We start from the raw sequence: 13679 nt of genomic DNA on the forward strand, positions 1-13679 counted from the left end.
TGAGATAATATGAGCCAAATTAAAAGATAATAAGCTATGTGGGTGGTAAATGAATTGTCCTTATATCGCTCCTTAATTAGAATGAATAAAAATAAAGATTTTTTCATTAAATAAAAACCGTCCATAATCGTACACGATTAGTGATCGCTAAAAAAGAAAACGGGGTAATTTTCTTCTTTTCTTTGTCTCTCCCCCCTCCCATCTAAAAAAACATAAGCTTGTATCCTTAACCATTGAAACCGTTGGCAATGCAACGTTTTGATCATATCATCTTAGAATCTCTAGCGTACCAAGAGGGGTGCAACTGGGCAAAGCCCCCCCCCCCCCCCCCCCCTCTTGGTGCGCACATAATTCGCTGTGACCATGACTGTATCCTGCATAAGTTAGCTTCCTCGGATATAGTTTTATGGTATTTGAAAGAAAGGTGTATATAATAATGTACTACAGTTATATAAAAACGTAATAATGCATTTTTGCTGTAATACTATTATTTTTGCCTCTTGCTATCTAACGTAGACTCCAAATAGTTTAAATCATGAAAACTATTGTGTGAATTTACTCAATTTTTGCAATTAAGATTATTCTTTGTACAGGTAAGCACATGCGTCTTCCATATCTACGGATAATACATTCAACTTCGGACGTGATTCACGAACCACTTAAATCAGACCGATTGGATCTCATTTAACTAATTTTATCTCTTTAAAATTTATTTTAGCCAAAAAAATATTATGTGTGATGATTGCCTCAGAGTATACCGTTCGTTCTGCCTCAAAGTTAGGTTTCACGAAAATAAACTTTCTATTTTGTTCGACACCCTGGAAGCATTCCACGGAGAGTTTTGTAAGCGATTTTTCATTGCCTATTGTGATAAGCTACTGAAATCCTTGCATTTGATTGGCTGAGAGCAAAAAGTCAGTTGAAATCACCGACGAAACTCTTCAATGCCCCCCCCCCCCCGGGCCTGATGGAATACATGTAGGCGTACAGTTTCTGTTTGTTAAAACAAGTGTGTTGACCTTTTAAATCGCATGCATAGTCATAAGGGATTTTTTTTTACAATTAAAACGAAAATGAACTTTGAATCTTGGTTTTAAGTACTGCACATGGACGTAATGTATTGTATCTGTCGTGGTAACAAATACCGGAAAAACTCATTACTAAATGTAAATACATCTCTGGCTTGCACCCAGTAAATTAGATCGCATAGTCTGAAAAATCATATGTGAAATGGAAGGAGATGGAGAATGAGGGGGGGGGTGGAGAGAGGGGAGGCGGGTGACAGCCGGGGGGAGGGGCAAACGATATGTATTTTAGAATTGAATGCCTACTTGGACAGAAAGAACAGAGACACAGTCAGATATAGGGTAGAGAGGAGTGGGCGGAATATGTATTCCAAAGAGATTGCATGCATAAGCCATAATAACCTCAAATACTATTGACTATTTCCAATTCAGGCCTATAATCAAATCGAGCATTGTGGCTGTGGTAGAACGCCCACCTCAAGAACGGGAGGTCGTGGGTTCGATCCCCGGCCGAGTTATGAGTTAATGACACCAAAGGCTTTATAAATGGGATATTCCGCGTTCGTGTCGGGCGCTCGACGTATGAGAATGAAGGGTACTCATATATGCAGAGCCCGCTGGAAGATCAGCTTACAATAATTGCTGAAATGAAGCTATTTATGATTTAGAAAAAACAAATATTTGTATTATCATCTAAATATGTATAACTACATTTTATATACGTAATAAAAATCCATAACTCTCCATGCACAATATTACTCTGAGTGCATATATCCGATGTATGATGTATTATTTATAAGGTTAATATAAGCCATGCATGTTTGTGTACTGAAATTGTCATATTTTTGTTCACCTAAACTCATCCGAGCATGGATCTCTGTTCACTTGTCTGTCCACCTGTGGTTTCACGTCATGAATCTTCATAACAGGTGGCCTTAACGCACTAATAAACGTGTAACGTGATACTGATTTATGACAGTTGTGAGGGAACAATATTATGTACATAATACTCGATGAATAGTGTACTCGCACCATTCAAAATATATACCACTACTGTGCTACTCTAACATCGCAGCAAACTTGGTCCCAATGCTATTTGAAACGTATCGTGTCAAAGCAAGTCAAACTCAAAGTATATTTTCAGTTTCCAGACTACTCTCATTACTGAAACGTAGTTTTTCATTCAATTTTTTTTTTAAACTATATATTTCGCTTCCATATACATTTCGATCTGTGATTATCTAATAACTGTTTTCTCCTAAAATGAGCCGACAATCAAAACATTATGCAGATGTGCTTCACCAATATTAATTTACAATTTGTATATATATAATCAATTCCACGCAAATGCTAAAGAGTTTTTATAGAACCGTTCAAGGGGGACTTTGGTAAGATGCCCCCACCCCCCCCCCCCCCCCGAGACCTAAAAGGTTGAGGATTATACGGGTACCAACACATATTAATTCGGGAAACGATATATTATGTGATTCATTAATTTTTTTACGGGTAGTTCAATGCAAACGAGAAAGCGTATTAATGTCAGATTTCACTTCATATAGTAGTTATCAAGAAAATCATTATGCATATACTTTGCCCCCCCCCCCTCCCAAATAAGGGTCCCAAAATAAAAGTAATATGATATTCGCATCCATTTTGACATATGTGTATAGAAGTAGGCCTATATTAATTTTAATGAATATTTCTTGTACTCGTGGCCTAGAAACCCCGGGCCCAGTCCCTTCCCCTTCTCAAATCCACCCCGCCCCCCCCCCCCCCATCCCCTGGACCCTCCTATGTGACATTGCAGTCAGTGTGTACCTATGTCTGTCAAAGGCCCCATAAGGCTGAGCAGGCCGAGTAAATAGCAGACTAACAATCTATGTGCAAATCAGAGAAAAGAGCTGAATGATCCGCTCGACCATAATATACAAGATCTCTATGTATGAAGACGAAAGCACAATAGGCTGGGCAAAATAATACAAGCTTCAATGAACAAAATAAGCTGTGATGAAAGCTACATAATTAAGAATGATTCGCTTCATATCACCAAAATTCTAAGAATGCTATACAGACTCGTGCACAGACAGTATTATTCCATGATGCAAAACTTATCTTGCGTGAACAATGTTCTACGTGTGTTTATACATATAGTAGGTAGTTGATAATAGTGTAGCTAGATCGAGAAGAGCAAACACTATCCCACTATATAGAGCAGAGCAAACAAAAGCGAAGAAATACACGTTTTGTACACTTACCTATATCTAGCGTGTCCGACTTGGTGTCTGTATTAAAACTGATATTCCAATTTCACCCTTGTTGCTTTTCAAACAGGGACGGAACCTTGACTCGAAATAGAAACGGACGGGGTAATTTGCGAACTTGGCGAGGAAGTTTGAGAAGTCCGAAAGCAGACGAAATCTGGTTTTCATTCTATTTTGGTGAAGCTATGATGAGACATCGATGCATTGCAGGTAGTCGACGCTAGATGGCGCGATACTCAGTTTGGTATGAAATTTGATTGGGTTCAATGATAAATAATTATGAAGGAAATCCCCCTTCCCCCTCCCTCCCCCCCCCCCCTCTCTCTCTCCCCTCTCTCTCTCTCTCCCTCTCTATTTCTATCTCCCAGAGCTCTAAAGAATGACGTTCGTGGTTCATATTGTACGGTGGGACAAACATATACGTTTTACACGAAGGGTGTAAAATCTGTAATATCTTAAAAAATTAAGAGAAAGTTTAATCTGCTAAATTCCCGACAAATCACTACATCACGCGGCCTTCGACCCCCCCCCCCTCTCCCTTTAATAACTCTTATCTACCCAGGGAGGCCATTCAAACCCTTTCCCTGAGGGCCCTGCATTACAATGTCATTAATTTATCTTCTCCATCATAATTATAACGAGTACCTGACAAGAAGGCAGAAGGTCCCTTTTAAGTCTTTTGTTTTCTTCTATATAGACTGGGCACGATAGATCAGTGGTACGGTCACCATAACCATGAATGGAAGGTCATAGGTTGTAGCAAATACTCAGGAAAATGGGACCTGCTGCCTGTCAGATGCTCAGCGTGTGAGAATAGAGAAGCGTAATAATCAGGGTACTAATGGATAATTCGTTTTTCATTCTCGATCATCGCAGAGCAAAAACGGAAATCAACCTCATCATGGTTTGGTCTCTGAAAACACAAAAACGAAATCACAACGAGAAAAACCTGTTGTGATTTCGTTTTTGGAGATCAAAAACAGAAGAATGAAATCAGAAATACTTTTGGGCTCTTTCTGATACCTCATTCTATACTTGTGTTTGTTATATATCAAAAACAAAATCAGAACACGCTTTCTACCCCGTGATTCTGTTTGGAAAAACGCAGACAGCGAGAACGAAATCGGGTACTCGCTTTCCACTTCTTGCTCTCTGATTTTGTCTTTCGCACAGCCAACAGCCATATCGAAATACGCATGATACGACCACGTGCAACAAAAATTCACGTTAACATGGCTTTTTCCAGCGTTTTCGGGCCTTCACAGACAGTGGCGTAGCTAGGATTTTTTTTCCCGGGGGGGCACTGGGGGGTCCTTGCTTTTTCAGGGGGGGCACCGGCCATTTTTCCGGTGTGTGTGTGTATGTGTCACAAGGGCGGATCCGACTTTCGCCAATAGGGGACGGGGCCCGAAATTATCTTCACCTATATCAGTCACTTCTTAGTTTTATTCTTATAAAACAACGTAAACATGAAATAATCTCATACGCCTTATAAAAAGTGCGAGCGCGAAGCGCGAGCGATTTTTTTTTTAATTTTTGCTTTCATGTATTTTTTCCTGAAAATTTAATTTTCTGGGCAATGTTATGTGTGATCCTGAACAAGATTCGTATGTAACTAGATGGTTACTGCGAACGCCAAGCGCGAACAGAAATTTTTATCAACTGATCTAGCATAATCGAAAAGGGACTTGTTAAGGACTGCTTACCGTTACCCACGAAGACGGTATATATTCCAATAATGCGAGCGCGAAGCGCGAGCAAATTTTTTGACATTCCGACCTAAAAAATGGTCTTTCTAAGCACTTTTTGTATTAATAAATGGGATAGGTATGTAACTAAATAATTGATGCGAGCGCGAAGCGCGAGAGGAAGAAAATTGAGATTTTAGACCTAAAAGCGGGACACTCTATTCATATTTTGTAAATCATAAATAGGATATAGTCAATTGGGTATCATTAATAATGCGATTGTGAAGCGTGAGCAGACGATTATTGATATTCTGATGTGAAACTGGATAATACATTTTAAATAAAGAACATGCAGGCTATCGCGCATGTTTTAGATTTAGACCTAGAATCTGGGCATTCTGAATACATTTGTTTAATGGAACATTATGGAATACAATATGAACTTGGCAAATCAAACAATGTGACCACGCAGCGTGAGCTTAAAATGCTGATATGTAGACCATAAAACGAACCGATTTACAGAGCACTTAAATTTGTAAATGAAAAAAAAAATAATGAAAGCTCGAGTGTCCGAGCTAAAATATGTTTTGCATATTGACCTCAAAACTTGCTCCATATCAGCCTATTGAGCAAGATATGAATCTCATCGAACAGGCAATTCTGGCGCGAAGCGCCAGCAAAAATTTTATATAGTAACATGAAAAGATTTTTTTTTTATTGCAAGTCTTCCCCTTACATTATTTCATTCACTCGTCTTCCTCCTCTTATTTTCCTCTTCTTTTTTTTCTTCTGTCTTTCTTCTTCTTTTCCGTTTGTCTTTTCTTCGTTCTCCCTTTTTTTTTTTTTTTTTTTTTTTGCTCAGCCAATTTTTTCTGGGGGGGCACCTGGGGGGGGTACACCAAGGTGCCCCCCCAGAAAAAAACGGCAGAGCAATTTCGTTTTTGGAGATCAAAAATAGAAGAATGAAATCAGAAATACTTTTGGGCTCTTTCTGATTTCTCATTCTATACTTGTGTTTGTTATATATCAAAAACAAAATCAGAACACGCTTTCCCCTCCGTGATTCTGTTTGGAAAAACGCAGACAGCGAAAACGAAATCGGAAGCTCGCTTTCCACTTCCTGCTCTGTGAACAGTGGCGTAGCTACGGGGGGGGGGGGCCTGGGGGGCACGTGCCCCCCCCCCCCCTGAGATTAGGTGTGCCCCCCCCCCCCCCCCAGGTGCCCCCCAGAAAAAAGTGGCTGAGAAAAAAAAAAAAAAAAAAAAAAAAAAAGGGAGAAAGAAGAAAGAAGAAAAGAAAAACGGAAGAAAAGAAAAAGGAAAAGAAGAAGAAAGACAGAAGAAAAAAAAGAAGAGGAAAATAAGAGGAGGAAGACGAGTGAATGAAATAATGTGAGGGGAAGACTTGCAATTAAAAAAAAAATCTTTTCATGTTACTATATAAAATTTTTGCTGGCGCTTCGCGCCAGAATTGCCTGTTCGATGAGATTCATATCTTGCTCAATAGGCTGATATGGAGCAAGTTTTGAAGTCAATATGCAAAACATATTTTAGCTCGGACATCGAGCTTTCATTATTTTTTTTTTCATTTACAAATTTAAGTGCTCTGTAAATCGGTTCGTTTTATGGTCTACATATCAGCATTTTAAGCTCACGCTGCGTGGTCACATTGTTTGATTTGCCAAGTTCATATTGTATTCCATAATGTTCCATTAAATAAATGTATTCAGAATGCCCAGATTCTAGGTCTAAATCTAAAACATGCGCGATAGCCTGCATGTTCTTTATTTAAAATGTATTCCAGTTTCACATCAAAATATCAATAATCGTCTGCTCACGCTTCACAATCGCATTATTAATGATACCCAATTGACTATATCCTATTTATGATTTACAAAATATGAATAGAGTGTCCCGCTTTTAGGTCTAAAATCTCAATTTTCTTCCTCTCGCGCTTCGCGCCCGCATCAATTATTTAGTTACATACCTATCCCATTTATTAATACAAAAAGTGCTTAGAAAGACCATTTTTTAGGTCGGAATGTCAAAGAATTTGCTCGCGCTTCGCGCTCGCATTATTGGAATATATACCGTCTTCGTGGGTAACTGTAAGCAGTCCTTAACAGTTCCCTTTTCGATAATGCTAGATCAGTTGATAACAATTTCTGTTCGCGCTTGGCGTTCGCAGTAACCATCTAGTTACATACGAATCTTGTTCAGGATCACACATAACATTTCCCAGAAAATTAAATTTTCAGGAAAAAATACATGAAAGTAAAAATTAATTAAAAAAATCGGCTTATGAGATTATTTCACGTTTACGTTGTTTTATAAGAATAAAACTAAGAAGTGACTGATATAGGTGAAGATAATTTCGGGCCCCGTCCCCTATTGGCGAAAGTCGGATCCGCCCTTGTGACACATACACACACACACCGGAAAAATGGCCGGTGCCCCCCCTGAAAAAGCAAGGACCCCCCAGTGCCCCCCCCGGGAAAAAAGATCCTAGCTACGCCACTGTCTGTGAAGGCCCGAAAACGCTGGAAAAAGCCATGTTAACGTGAATTTTTGTTGCACGTGGTCGTATCATGCGTATTTCGATATGGCTGTTGGCTGTGCGAAAGACAAAATCAGAGAGCAAGAAGTGGAAAGCGAGTACCCGATTTCGTTTTTCGCTGTCTGCGTTTTTCCAAACAGAATCACGGGGTAGAAAGCGTGTTTTGATTTTGTTTTTGATATATAACAAACACAAGTATAGAATGAGGTATCAGAAAGAGCCCAAAAGTATTTCTGATTTCATTCTTCTGTTTTTGATCTCCAAAAACGAAATCACAACAGGTTTTTCTCGTTGTGATTTCGTTTATGTGTTTTCAGAGACCAAACCATGAGGTTGATTTCCGTTTTTGCTCTGCGATGATCGAGAATGAAAAACGAATTATCCATTAGTACCCTGATTCGTAATGCTACCATTATCAGCGAGTTTTTGCAATTGCCGCAACGGGGAGGAATTCTAAAACATAGAAAATCTAAATTGTTCGTCAAATCACAATAAACAGCTGAGAGGGCTTTGTCGAAAATTGGTGAACCGGGACAGCAGATCGTCTTAAGATTCAGAGTTGATGAAATATTGCATATAATATTTTGTCGTTTATCCAGAGTCACGGACGAAACTGCAATTGTGATTCATCGACCCTCGACAAAGACTTCATTGTCATGAATGGCTTTTGACAATAGATTCTCTACGTTCCTGAAAGCGTCTACGTAGTAGTTGCGAAAACTCCCTGTTATTCCCTGGTTATTCGGAGCACAATGGGAGAACGCTTTCCAAAAATGTTGGTATAGGCGGCGATCCAGGGGAATGTCCCCCTCGAATTTCGACTTTGGTAAAGAAGTTTGTGGGGGGAGGGTCCGGGGGAGGGTCGTCTCGTGCAAGATTACAAATTTTGTTAATAATTAATCCTCATTATAATGATATGTTTCATATTTGCTTTAAAAAAGTCTTTTGAATCATAGTCAAAGAAATATCAGGAATTATACATGTTTTTGTGAATCGTGAAGCCAGGGCTTTCGCCAGACATGACGAAAAAGCTGTTGAAACCTGGAGAATCGCAGCAGGCAAAAAACAAAACAGATGAATCTTCGCGGATCGTCAAGGGAACTTCTTGACTATACCTGAGATTGTTTTCAAAAGGGATATTATTGTCAAAGTTTGGGCTAGTCGTGTCAAAGACAGGCTCCTAAATCTGCTCTCAAACTTTAGAACTAGAGAAATGAGGACAATATCAACCGGATGAATCTGCAGAGAACTCATGTTCATGCATGACATGTCCTTCTTCTCTATAGCTGGCTGGGTGTGTCTGTCCAAGTGCAATTTTCTACATGGAAGCAACATGGGCGGATCCAGGATTTTTTCAAAGGGGGTCATTTTTGTACAGGAAAATTTTGACAACTCCCCCCCCCCCCCCGAAAAAAAAGGTTTTCATTACCAAAATCGAGGTCATTTGCTCCAAGGAAAAAAAAGCCCTCACTTTTCTATGCCCCCCCCCCCCCCCACTGGATCCTTCACTGGGAATGAATATGGTCATATTTGCATATTTACACCTGAAAACTCCCTCTCCTGGACCAGTTACCTCTGGCATTAGAAACAGACCTCTTCCACATTAAGAAATTAAACCTCATTATTCAACATTAAGCACTATTCACCATCGTTCACTACCACTAGCACAAAAAGCAAGTTATTGATTTCCCTTTTTTTCTCTCTCTCTTTCTCTTTATTTTTTTCTCATACTGTCTAAATCTGCAATTAGTTTTCGGAACACTGCGCAGACGCTTTCAGGAACGTTGAGAATCTATTGAAAATGCCTGTCAGATCACAATAGACAGATTAGAGGTCATTGTGGGAAGTTGGTGGACCGGAACAGCACGTCGTCTTAAGATTCGGACGGGACGAAATTCTGCAAATATGTCGTTCGTCCGGAGTCCAGGACGGCACTGCTGTTTTGATTCACCGATTTTCGGCAAATGCTGTTTTGTTATGAAGGGTTTTTTGACAAAAGATTCTCCGCGTTATAGAAAGCGTCTGCGAAGAGATCGCTAAAATGCCCTTTTCGAAGGGACACTCAAGTAGTATACATGGATATCCAATTCAACTGTGACAATTAGAAATATGCATATTTTACATATTCGTCCACTCTTCCATCATCATCCCATTCGCTCGTAAAAGAAACACTTGTCTTTAATTTTTTTTTCCAATTTTATAAATATTTATTACTTCTATATACATTTACAATTTTCGTAATCATATCTTGTTTAACATAAATTATTTCACTTTAATTATCACAGTAAGATCGTAAGATAGTTATAACATTTCTTTTCAGAAATGCCTACGAAAATCTGACAGAAGTATACTTTTCAAAATGGAAATTACGTATCAAAAGTATTCCATTTATTTATCATCATGATCAATAATTGAAAATAAATTAACAAGTCATATCCTTGATATATCATTGCACCACTGTGTATGTATTTTATTTATTTGGTGAACATGGCTTTTAGAAATTTTGGTTAAGAAATTGCAACTGAAATAACTAACTTTGAATAGTTATTAATATGGCCTAAAATCGACTTAGAAGCATGCTGTTTTTATTGAGACCATATTGTCTGCTTTGGGACGTTACGATTAGGAGGAGAAAATATTGGAAAGCTCTTTTATGACTTCTTTATGATGAATTATTTCAATATGAAACAAAAATTTTTAGTGTAAAAAAACATGTGGCATTTATCTACAAGTTGAGATGATACATGCAATTATAACAAAACATTATGAACAATAAAACAGTCAATATTGGCCACATGCGCTAAAGGGGCACATAATTAATTTTCTTGTGTTTTTCCTTGTTTGTTTTTTAAAATGAGTATGCTGTATTTTGGAAGACAAGATTCTTGAAAAATTACAAGAATTCTCGTCATTAGTTTCAAAAGTAAGCCAATGAGTGCCCTGCTGGTAAAATTTATATAAGTGTAATTTTAGATCGTAATATCAAACAATATCAAGAATACATAATCATAGAGAATATTTTTCATAATTATGTTTATGCCTCATTGTGGCTGGCAAGCGTAGCAATATGGGATTAATTAACATATAACAACGAAGTAACAGTTTTTTAAAAAAAATCAATTTTATGCAATTTATAACAACATTTGAATGCATAAAATAATAATACATGATACACTTGCATTGTGCCATTTGAAAAACAAAACTTTCGAACATGACCCTGCCTGTGGCACATTCCGCCAAGCTAGAAAAAGATTTTATTAACAAAATTTCTCATTTTCCAAAACTTTATTTTTTTTAAATTGTGTCTTCAAGAAAAGTATTCACATAGAGCTCAGTTGAAATTTTTTTTCTCACTCTCTTTGAACATAATACATCGTCTATGTATAAAACAAGCATTTCCACTGACATGTATGGCAAGTTTTCAATCTATACAGACTGATTCTCATTCTTCAAACCTTGAACAGAAAACTGTAAGTCTGCAACTTTTTTTTGGTAAGAAGAGTCAAGGCAAATATAACTTGAGATTTTCATATCTGTTACTGTTTCCACACTCCTCCAGTGAGTGTTTCGCCCCTGGCCAGATACATCAGCGATTACTAATGGTTGGCCCACAATGCATCAGTGAGTCACTCTTCTTTTACTTCCCCTTCACCCAACCAATCGATTGATTTTCCCTTCTCCTTCTCTCCACTCACGCGCTCCCACCAACACTAACGTGACGCGGTAGAGAAACTATCGAATTACTCTTTGTGCGATCGCAATCGCTCGGAGCGAAATTGCATGAATTATCGTCTGCGCTGGGTGTGAAACGCGCGAAAATGAACCCAAATTTTGCGTAAGTCGTAAGTTAATGGCGGATAGAATTGGTAAGTGCCCGGAGCGCACGGCGTGGAGATTTAACGTGCGACTGTTGCAAGAAAATGAAAGAGAATTATTAGTACTATATGAGACTTCCTAATCGTGTTGAATTCTGACGTTATTACTTTTGTCATGTGGAGTATTTGGACAGCGTTCGGTTATCAAATGAGAGGTGTCATTATTAAAACACTGCACTCTTTGCCGAAAATCACTCGAAAGGCTTTTAAAGATGAAAGATTATGATGATTATTCTGACATCATATTGATTGAGAAAGAAGCTGCGCCGAAAAATACCTCTAAGCAACCCAATCTTAAATTCGACGGGACTTTTATCAATTGTTTTCTCCATTTCTTCTCTTATTTTCACTTGACGAAAACGTATAGGGCCTGAAAACGCTTAGGATCACAATATGGATTCCCATGAATCATTGACGCGTCAAAAAAAAATTGTATATATCTTGGCAAAATTTGTATGTGAACCTTACACCAAACACAACTAAAGAAACATGAACTCTTTTCTAGTTAAAAAAATGATCTACAAAGTAAAATGTCATAAAATACCTGGTAGACACGGGTTTGATATGTTTGTAGCATTGAGATAATTACAGGACAATACATTATGCTAAAGGAGTAAAATGCATTCAAACCCGTTAAAGGGGAAAATTCACTCTAACGAAAATTTTGTTGTAAAAATATCAGAAAAAAATACAACAAATATTGTTGAAGGTTAGAGCAAAGTCAATCAAAGATCAAGAAAGTTATTAGAATTCTAAGTTCTTCATTTGTGACGTCACGTCATTTTCTTTTTTTTTCTTCCAGGAGCGGGCGTGCAAATGATTTGTCTGTTGAAGCCTTTATTTTTTTTAAAGAAAATTGCATTTCATTTTTTTTTATTACACTATTGGGAAGCTGCTCGCACATGACGTCACAAATAATTTTTTTTTTTAATATTCCCAATTAAACTTTGATGGACTTTTCTCAAACCTTCATCAATATTTTCTCCTTTATCTTCGATTAACTTTTTGTCAGGGTGAACTTTCCCTTTAAAATGTCTGCCTCAGTGGTCCCACACTGTTAAAAAACCCTGATTTTACAGAAAAAAAAGAAAATTTTGCAGAAAGCAATAACAGAATCATTCTCTAAATTCATAAAACAGGAATTTTTCTGCGATTTAACAGAACAGGTCTGTTTAAAAAGGGGAAAAGGGTGTTTTATTTAAGGAAATTTGTAAGGTTCCATACACCAGTACACCAAATACCAATTTCCTGTAATTTTACATGATATAATATAAGATTACGCAATCTGGTATGATTACAGGTGTTCTCGAGACTCTGCTGCAGGAACTTCTTTTATTTTAAGGATACATTTTCTAACAGTGTATAATGCCCCAGTATAATTTGTTTTATAAGGCAAAACCCACAAAACACACTTTAATACACCAAAAGATCCGGGTAAAACATTCCAGTGTCTACTACTGTACAAGGCAGTATCATTAGATGCTTTCTTCCATCTTCATGACCATATACGTCAGTGTAAGACTAAAACAGACAATAATGATACTTAATTGAAACAAAATATTAATTAGCTATATTCAGATATCTTGATGAAATTACCATACCTAATAAGAATCTATTTAATTCATGCCGTGACTGTTTATTGATTTATCTGAGTATTATGTCACACAGGCATGGGAGCATCTTACTTAAAAATTCTCATCTATAGACAATCACGCTTCATTTTGGCACGTAAATGCCGCATTCGTTTAAACTGAATAGTTTTCATGAGTAGAGGGTGAGTACAGTTACTTGGTAAGACTGAAAGATTAAAAAAAAAACATTTGTCAGCACACTGCTATCTTCAGAAGTCCGTAAGAAAAAAAAAAGACCGAGAAAATTATTTAACAATTATATCACACACTGAGAAACCTTAGTTGATATTATGGACATTAAGTTTGCTTGAAAAGTATTATCTATATAGGGTTTCACGAGCCTAATTGCAACAGGAAGCCAAAGGATATTCATCCGACCCAACCCATTCCCATAATATAGCTGATTGACAAAAATGTATGCATATGATTGTCCATTTAACACTGATTGTAAGGGCAATCAATGAATTTCCTTTGTCCAAGTATTGAAAAAATATTACCTAACTTTTTGAACTATATGACCGACGATTTTTTTAAAGGTTATTTCACCGTTTCAGGTGATGAATGATATCTCCCTACGAGAAAATATTTTCATAAATGTCGATTTATATTCGAAATGAAATTGTCAACATACCCTTTTTCTTGC

This window comes from Lytechinus pictus, chromosome 16, assembly GCF_037042905.1.
Source record: "Lytechinus pictus isolate F3 Inbred chromosome 16, Lp3.0, whole genome shotgun sequence".
NCBI lineage: Eukaryota > Metazoa > Echinodermata > Echinoidea > Temnopleuroida > Toxopneustidae > Lytechinus > Lytechinus pictus.